This window comes from Scylla paramamosain, chromosome 1 (assembly GCF_035594125.1).
Source record: "Scylla paramamosain isolate STU-SP2022 chromosome 1, ASM3559412v1, whole genome shotgun sequence".
Taxonomy (NCBI): domain Eukaryota; kingdom Metazoa; phylum Arthropoda; class Malacostraca; order Decapoda; family Portunidae; genus Scylla; species Scylla paramamosain.
The window spans coordinates 30,663,521-30,673,520 of NC_087151.1; the positions used below are offsets into that span (position 1 = coordinate 30,663,521).

General features: G+C 43.4%; 2 protein-coding genes across 7 annotated transcripts in view; both read left to right on the plus strand.

The window, feature by feature from the left end:
• Nucleotides 1-3,322, plus strand: part of LOC135103484 (uncharacterized) — a 6,414-nt gene extending 3,092 nt beyond the window's left edge. For all 3 annotated transcript variants that reach the window (XM_064009856.1, XM_064009837.1, XM_064009845.1), the window contains one exon: nucleotides 1-3,322. This exon is cut by the window's left edge and continues 169 nt beyond it. The gene's annotated coding sequence lies outside the window, so the exon portion shown is untranslated.
• LOC135103434 (uncharacterized) overlaps nucleotides 1-10,000 on the plus strand; it is a 98,079-nt gene that overhangs the window by 16,398 nt on the left and 71,681 nt on the right. The window lies entirely within an intron of this gene.

Here is a 10,000-nt window from a genome sequence, read left to right on the forward strand (position 1 = left end):
GGGCCTCTACTCAGAAGCGCTCTCTCACCACTACTGTTTTCAAAGGCCACAGTGATGGTTACTGGATTCTGAAATGTTTTTTTTTTTTTGGTGAATAATTTAGAAATCTTGTTAATATCTCATTAGAACAATAAAAAAAGATCACTTAAAAACCTGTTTAACTTCAATTAGAGCATTTTGAAAGTAGTGCAGGTGACTGCCATGTCCTTATGGATGGACTCTCTCTCTCTCTCTCTCTCTCTCTCTCTCTCTCTCTCTCTCTCTCTCTCTCTCTCTCTCTCTCTCTCTCTCTCTCTCTCTCTCTCTCTCTCTCTCTCTGTCTGTCTGATAGGTGCATCCCTTCTGGGAGAGTTCATGCTTTACTTCACCCAGTAATTATTTGATTAAAAAGACACATGAGTTAGGACAAATAGCATAATAGTGAGATATTTCCATTCGTAAAGTTGTGGAAGAAAGTAACATTATATTGTTGGTGTTACATTTGTGACTGCGTCCTGCACTGAGAAGATTATAACTTAGGGTGGCATCAAATGAACCAACCCTGCAATGTTCAAGTGTGTGGAATGCACGCGTAGCACATAATGCTTTGTGTAAATCTAGTGAGTGGAACGCGGTGGTGCAAGAAAACATGGGAAGACACAGAAGGTACTTTATTCTCAGACATTTCGGCCCTGAAGAAGGCAACAACCCAGACGTTAGGTAATAAAGTAGTACTGCCCCTCATCCCGTGTTTCCCCCACCACCGCAGTGCACAGCGATGTGGTTTGTAGACGTAGGGAAGCTACGGAGCGTGGAATGGGATTATGTGATCTGCCATGTTTTACAACTCAGTGATGAAATGTGTCTTAGAGTATAAGTATGTAATTTTTAGTTTCATTTATTGGGTGGTAGACAGACAGCAGTGGATCTCAACATTCCCTAAGTTCATGCACCTCTCCGGGAGCTTTTGAGAAATTCATGTACCCCCGCGCCTAGGACGATTAAGTGCAAGAACTTGCATGAATATTTTACGGTTTTCACAAGTTTTAACACTGAAAACAATATAATTAAAAGTATTAGTCCTCTCTTTTAAATATGAAATATAGCTACTTGGTTCTTATTAATTGTTCTACAGGTGCGAAATGTAAATTAAAAGAAAATGCCACATCTGAAAGCTGTGAGGCGCGAGTTGTGTCTGAGTGTAATATATTAACATACTACATAAACCTGTACTGCTTTAATCTCAGTTTGAATGAATTTCTTACATAACGCACGGTTTACTTACTAAAAAAATATGTTCCTATTGTGCAGTGTTGTACACACTAGCCATGCCATGTACCCTTCCATGTACCCCATTATTTCCAAGTATCCTTTGAAAACTTCATCCACCCTGAGGCGCACCATGCACCCAGGTTGACTCTCACAGGATAAAGTGTTTCACAAATGCCAACATTTTGGGTTCATGTTTGAGGCGTGTCCTTGTATTTTATCCTTTTTACCTTTCAATAATGTTATCACCATTACTCTCTCATTCGTAGTTCTTGATTTGTGCCTGGTCGTTCCGTGTCAACAATTGTGAAACACCCTGCACATTTTAGGAGGCATGATTGGCACTAGATATGACGTGTGCATTGAAATGTTGCTTTTATTCTTCAGTAAACTGTAAGTCGAGATGCGTATGACCACCTTGCTCTTCACTTTACTGTGTGTACTAACTAATAATGTGAAAAGGTGTTTATTGCCTCACAATTAAGTGTCTTCATACGTAGGTTCTTCAGTTGTTTCTATTCTGGCATATTAAGTTTTTAGAGGGTAAGGGCAAATACCTGGTCGTCACCTTCACAAGCAAAGTGGCTGTTAGTTTTGGCGATTTCTCGACTTTCTTTTCTTTCCTCAGTCAAGTAATCATGTGGCGCACCTGCTGGCATAGTGGTCTGTGTCCTGTCTTGGTGTGACAGCTCTGAAATTCGCCTTAACTTTGCTCCCTATTGATATGAAACTTTACGAGGCGTGGAAAAATATGAAGTTTTCACACACACACACACACACACACACACACACACACACACATATATATATTCATTTTCTTGTTATTGTTGTTGAGGACCTTATCTGTTTATTTATGAAGGTGATATGATGCTTAAAAAGAAATAAATGATTAATACCTTAAATTGTTTTATTTTTGAACTGGCTGTGGTAGCACTCTCTCTCTCTCTCTCTCTCTCTCTCTCTCTCTCTCTCTCTCTCTCTCTCTCTCTCTCTCTCTCTCTCTCTCTCTCTCTCTCTCTCTCTCTCTCTCTCTCTCTCTCTCTCTGCGCCTGAGTCCCCACCATCACCCTCGGCGCATTAATGTCTACGCTTCACACTTCCCATGCGGACGCCAACTGAGTCGTGTAAGGGCGGGCGTCTGTGTGGCCGTAGTGCAAGGCGCAAGGCGCGCCTCACGGAGTTGATGTAACTGAGCATTCCATGAGAGAAGATTTTTTTTTTCTTTTTCTTATTAAGTGATATGTTCCGGTATTGATTGCCGTTTATTTTGTGTAGTGTGTAGTTAAATCTCTCTCTCTCTCTCTCTCTCTCTCTCTCTCTCTCTCTCTCTCTCTCTCTCTCTCTCTCTCTCTCTCTCTCCACCGAATCACTGATCCATCCTTTCCCTTTCCTGTGTCGCTCATCTTGGCTGGTGAACCAGGCTGGCCCTGACTCAGCTCACTGCCAAGGCCGTGACGTCACATTGGCGAGATGCCAGCCAACGTGTTGATGCCAGTCCGTGTCTCTCTCTCTCTCTCTCTCTCTCTCTCTCTCTCTCTCTCTCTCTCTCTCTCTCTCTCTCTCTCTCTCTCTCTCTCTGTAGAAATTTGCCGTGTGTAATGTTATAACACTTATTCACAAACTTGTAAAGATAATTGTTGGAAATAGAAGGGAGATGGTTGAATTTGTCCTCACCGTCTTCATCATTTTCATCATTCACCATTCGTTCCCACCACTTCCTCTCCATTTTGCTCTCACTTCAACCCCTTACTGTCATCTTCATCCCCTCTACTCTCACTTTCGTCCCTTACTGGCATCTTCATTTATACGTCATATGGTTAATTTTCATCATTGGCACTTCCTTGTTCACCTTCCCATCCATTCTGTCTTGGCATATTAAGGGTGTTCTGCCGGTACTCGCTGCCTCCACACTCATGCTCCTGCTTTCCCAGAAGAGCAATAGATCAGTAGAACACACACACACACACACACACACACACACACACACACACACACACACACACACACACACACACACACACACACACACACACACACACACACACACACACACACACACACACACACTCTATATTTTCTTTCTTGCTGTCGCGAGAATCTTGAGTCTTCACATTATTAACTATTTTATCTTCCCCACTAACTTTTACGCGTCTTTCATGTTGTATTTCGTCAGCTTCTCGAAACAACAAGTATATTAATAGAACTTAGCCGTGAAGTGTTAAGATGTGAGAAAATGTGACGGAAAGCGAGGCATGAGGAGGGAGCAACAAGATGTGGGTCTCCCTCTCACAACTTGCGTCTAAAAAGCAAGGGACCACTTTCTCAAAACGTTTTGGCGCTTCATCCCGATAACTTTCAACAAACTGTAGTGAAGGTTGCGAAAATTTTCAGGGATGCCTTTATTTATTTATTTTTAAATTAATTAATTAATTAATTAATTAATTATATATTTATTTATTTATTAATATTATTATTTTTTTTAAGATTGTACGTAGTTATAACTTGAAGATTCGCCACTTTTAACTGTGGAAAAGTAAAATATCCATGACAACACGGGTCTTCATCTCTAGCCTTTGAAAAGCAGGGAGAAAAGTAGAGTTTTCCCAGTAGTAACATTGGTTGATTACACACAAACCCCACCATACGTAGAGAGAGAGAGAGAGAGAGAGAGAGAGAGAGAGAGAGAGAGAGAGAGAGAGAGAGAGAGGATGGCGTCGTGAAGCCCTCCCGCTCCTGCCCATTGCGTACCTCCCTTTGTGTCAGGGTCAGGGGAGGATGAGGCGCGTCCCTCGCTGAGACCCAACCACAAGCAGTGTTCCCGCGTTTTCTTTAGGCCTGGAGCTGGGCGTGGAGGCGACGTCATGGTGCAATACCCTTAAACTGCCTTACATATCTCATGGCACTTCAACAAGCTTTAGTCCAAGTTACAGGAAGTTTTCAATGGTGTTTTTTTTTTTTTTTTTTTTTTTTTCGTGATCCTACTAATAGATTAACAAGGATTCTACACCATCAGTGGGAAAAACACTCGTGGGAACCCGGCTAATTACCTCCGTGGCCTTTAATGATAGTCGTCATAAAGAATTAAGAACACTGGTTATGCTGTTGTCGTAGAGCAGAGAGATAACCTCGATATCATTTATTTATTTATTTATTTATTTATTTATTTATTTATTTATTATTATTGTTTTTTAATGCCACCTTGTTGTGATTGTGCCTTTTGAAGCCTTGTTGTTTGTTTGCAGGAATAGTTTCTTTGTTTTGTTTTATTGTTGAATTTTGGAGATCTGCCTGATATACTGTTTTGCTATTTTTACTTTTCTGTCGATGATACGCTTATGTTTCAACGTTTGCTGTTTGGTGGAAATTGTAAATACAGTCATGAAAAGAACAGTATTAGAAAAGACTACGTAAAGACTTAATATGTTGTAAGCACGTTGTATTCCCGTAGCCAGTAGACCAACTAACTATGTGTGTGTGTGTGTGTGTGTGTGTGTGTGTGTGTGTGTGTGTGTGTGTGTGTTTGCAGCTGGCCACGATATTGATTAGAGGCGGCAAGGTCCCTCTAGTAACCACATGTCCACGACGCCTAGCCAACCAACACAGCCAGCCCGTCCCATTCCATCCTCCCTCGTGTCGTCCGTGTTGCATCATGTGACGCAACGCCTCAGAAAAACACGCTGTGGTTTAGGAGACTGGCATTTAGGGGAAAGTCCGTTTGTTTGTTTATTTATTAATTTATTTATTGCGTTCTTGTGTGTCATTGTGTATATGTAGTAATTTACGTACGCTGACAGAAACACAACACAACCCGCTAGTAATGTTGTACAGATTTCGCAGTCTCTTCCGTGCATGAGGTAATAACTATTTGGAAGTAGAGGAGTTTAATTGTATCGTGGTAAAATATTATACTGGCGCAAAAGTTCGAAGCAGAATATTTAAAGGTGAAACTTGTGAACTGACAGAGATACGGCACCGCAACATCAGGTTACGAGACACTTGTGCGAGTGTTATGGCTACGAGAGAGAGCACTGCTCGCTGCACCCAACATGCAGCCTTGACAGCGACGAAAGCACTGTGCCACACGGTACACTCAAGGCTCACACACTCAATACTCCAAGCCCATTTTTCCTTGAAGTCATCTTTTTTTTTTTTTCTTTGACAGTGGTAATAAAATAACTTTTCATTTCCTTTCTTTTCCGAACTTAGAAAAAAAATTCCTTTCGATCTCAAAAAAGAAGGAAAATAAAACTCTAGTAATGCAAATAATGTGCCTTAGTTAAAGGAGAGAAAATATGCGGATCTCCGAGTTCCTTTTCACATCAGCCGGGCGGTGTACAGATGAACAAGTTAATTTTAAACTAGATTTAGTGCGTCCAAAACGACACTTTTTGTTGATGTTTATGAACTGTTTATATTTTTTTCTTGAATTGAGTTTTTATATTTTTCTTAATGCTCCTCTTTTTATATTTATTTATTTATTTATTTATTTATTTATTTTATTTTTTTTTTTCTTAGGTATGCGTTTGGTTATGAAGGAATTCATTTTAAGCGTCTCTGCTACGCACTGCGAATATCATAGCGCAGCCAGGATAAACTCATTGCTGAATATTCATGTTCTTTTTCCTTTGAATTTGTGACGGAATAATGAGTAAAATGATGAAGCTCCAAGCAGGGATCCTAGGTGGCGCTGGCTGAAAGGTGCGCGAGGTCTGTTTCTTGAGCCCCACACATTTCTGGCCTTCAAGGAGGATGACATCACCTGCAGGAAGTAATTCCTGACTAACCCCTACCTCACCCTTCCATCCCCTCCCACAGCCAGCCATACACATTACACATCCCATAGCCAGCACCCATAACCCTCCCCCCACCCATCCCAGTGCCTTCCACCCGTCCCATTAACCTCCGGCTTCCTATAGAGAGGCACCCATCACCGTCCCATAACTAATCCCCCTCACTACATACAGGCATCCTTCCATAGTGAACCATACACTCATCCTTCCACACCAAGCTCTCTGCACACCCTCCCGGAGTTGGCCATACATACCCATCTTCCCATACCCAACCCTCCCCACACCCTTCCAAACCCACTCCTCCACACCCTCAGCAAACCCCAACTCATGGTCCCGTAGTCAGTAACGGTGTGCTCTCTTACCACGACTGGTTTGCAAGGCGACAGAGATGATTAGCCGGGTTCTCAAGAGTGTTTCTGTCGTTAGTAATGTACAAATCTCGTTCAGCTATTACTAGAACTATAAAAATACCGTTAAAACACGTGTAACTTGAATCAGAGTCTTTTGAATGCAGTGGAGGTGCGGCAGAGACGCGTTTCAGGATATGGCCCAGCAGAGCCAGCCACGGGGTCTCCCACCCTCCCATAGCCAAACAAATCACTCCTGCACACAAACACACGGGCCTGCGGGAGTAGTGCTTATCGTAGGTTTTACCCGCGTCATTTTTAGCTGTCAAGTACGTGAATGACCCTTTCACGCAGGCCCGCCAGGCACCAGCGACTGCGTGAGGTATCGTGGGCGTCTGTTGCTGCAGCGAGGGAATACTGATAACCTTCCCACCAAGTTTACGGACATCGCTGATCTTGGAATACTAACAGTGACTTTATTTATTGCGTTTATCACTTGTTATTTAATCTGAGTAACCCTTGACGACTTGACGTGCGAGGTAAAATTAAAACAGCAGGTGGTGCCACTATAAATACGTAGTGTATAGCTGTTTCCACGCGTTTCTCCACCACAAGTGTAGTTTTTCCCTGTCTTCACATTTCTTGAGAAAGGCTTTCTGAACTGAACTTGACTTAGCAGCAGGTTACCGTTGGTTGTATATGGCCAGACATTATCTCGAGACGCAGGTAATTACGCAGTGCCTGGTGACAGCTCGTCATCTCACTCACTCACGCTCGGCCTGCAGCACCGGCCCTCACACCCTCCACGTTCCTTCCTACCATTCAACACACTGAGATTACATACAAGAATCACACCGACCTGTTCAGTAAAGAGAATAAAAGTATCAAATGTGAGCCGTCTTTTCATAAACTCACACAGGCACAACATTTTTTGAACTATTCCCTCTTAGTAGCACTTTCCGATATTGTCCTTTAAACTTGTAGCAAAGGATTTCATTATACTTGAGGAAAAACCAGAACAGTTAAAGTATTGATTTTAAGGCCTACATTACATTCATAGGAGATGGATTGACCAAGAGCACCGTGAGACTTGTTTTAAACATTTCCAGTTCCTTCCTCTTCAAACAACCACCGGCTGACAGGAGACGCACGTGGAAGGTAAATCTGTTCATCGGAGGGAGAACTGTGTAGAGGGCGGCCCGTGGGACTGAAACAGAGAGGGAGAGAGGCGGAGGCGGGGTTGGCCTTTGCCCTCTGGTCTTTGTCGCGTCCCCAAGACACGAGGACGAGATCTCGGCGAACCCTTTCCTTCCTGACAGTCGATGGGGGACTGAAATAGTAAGGACTTTGAGGTTGAAGTCAGTGTTACCAACTGAGCGCGTCACGTTGAGGAACCTGGGTGTTATTAGCAGCTTCCCGGTGCGGGAACGAAAATTACACTTTACGGAGGGGTGCTGCGGGCATTACCGTATGAATGCGGCACGCGAGGTGCGGCCTCGCTGAAGGAGAGGGGAGGGACTGGCTGTATTAGATGAAGGGGAGTGTGGGGGGTGAGAGGAGAAAGTTTGTTATGGTGTGAAGGAGTGAAATATATGCACTATACGCTTTTTTTTCGGGATCTCTCTCTCTCTCTCTCTCTCTCTCTCTCTCTCTCTCTCTCTCTCTCTCTCTCTCTCTCTCTCTCTCTCTCTCTCTCTCTCTCTCTCTCTCTCTCTCGTTGGAAGGAGGAGTAAGGTCAACATTTATCACATTTTGTATTTGCCTTATTTATTTATTTATTTATTTATTGTATCCATGGAAGATTCCGAGGATGATGTGTTGCGAGCAGAGTGCAGAGAAAGGGTAAAGGATGAAGGGACCGGAAGGAATCGAGGAGTGGGGGAGGTGGGTAGCAGTGGGTGATGACAGGCAGGGCAAGGGAATACTGCTGGAGGAGGTGATCAAGGAGTGGGGAGGTGAGTACCAGTGGGTGATGATAGCCTAGGTATCAAGAGAACGCTGCTAGAGGAAGGAGATGTCGGGACTTTTTCAGTCAGAGGATGAAGAACAGATAGTAACTTTTAACTTAAAATTTTTCCTTGCCAGCGAAACGTTACGGCTAATGATTATTGTTATCTACTGCTGATGCTACTACTACTACTACTACTACTACTACTACTACTACTACTACTGCTGCTGCTGCTGCTGCTGCTGCTGCTGCTGCTGCTGCTGCTGCTGCTGCTGCTGCTGCTGCTGCTGCTGCTGCTGCTGCTACTACTACTACTACTACTACTACTACTACTACTACTACTACTACTACTACTACTACTACTACTACTACTACTACATCCCTTCAGTGGATTGTTGCGTCACACACCACACTATCTCCTCCACCACCACCACCACCACCACCACCACCACCACCACCACCACCACCAGCAAAGGAAATCCATGTCGAGAAATATGAAGCGACAGGATGACCAAAAATTCCACTCGCTAGATTGTCTCACACACACACACACACACACACACACACACACACACACACACACACACACACACACACACACAACGATTGCTGGATCCTGGACACACCCTTCTTCTGCTTCAAGATACGTGGCTCCTCCTCCTCCTCCTCCTCCTCCTCCTCCTCCTCCTCCTCCTCCTCCTCCTCCTCCTCCTCCAAAAACTTCCTAAGCCAGCTCCTCGCCTTCCCTTTCTCACTTACCGACGGACTGAACCCATGTCACAGTAAAAATTCTTTTCTTCAGAGAGAGAGAGAGAGAGAGAGAGAGAGAGAGAGAGAGAGAGAGAGAGAGAGAGAGAGATGCGACGGTAAACAACTAGTCATTTATCTTTTCATCAAATACTGTTCAAGCATTAACGTTTATTATTATATGTACTCATAATAATATTGTTGTTTTTTATTACTGTTGTTGTTGTTGTTGTTGTTGTTGTTGTTGTTGTTGTTGTTGTTGTTGCTGCTGCTGCCTCTGCTGCTGCTACCATAATTTAAATTTGTTATGTTATTTTTATCATTCTTGTTATAGTTATCATGCTGTCAGCAACTTTCCGGCCTGGGCAACCGAGATATCAAACAAAACCCTGCAGATTTTTTTTTTTTTTTTATGTAGGAGAAACACTGGCCAAGGGCAACAAAAATCCAATAAAAAAAAAATGCCCACTGAGATGCCAGTCCCATAAAAGGGTCAAAGCAGTAGTCAAAAACCGATGGATGTGTCTTGAAACCTCCTTCTTGAAGGAATTTAAGTCATAGGAAGGTGGAAATACAGAAGCAGGCAGGGAGTTCCAGAGTTTACCAGAGAAAGGGATGAATGACTGAGAATACTGGTTAACTCTTGCGTTAGAAAGGTGGACAGAATAGGGATGAGAGAAAGAAGAAAGTTTTGTGCAGCGAGGCCGCGGGAGGAGGGGAGGCATGCAGTTAGCAAGATCAGAAGAGCAGTTAGCATGAAAATAGCGGTAGAAGACAGCTAGAGATGCAATACTGTGGCGGTGAGAGAGAGGTTGAAGACAGTCAGTTAGAGGAGAGGAGTTGATGAGACGAAAAGCTTTTGATTCCACTCTGTCTAGAAAAGCAAAGATATGTCTCACGCGGCGACCATTATCAGGTTT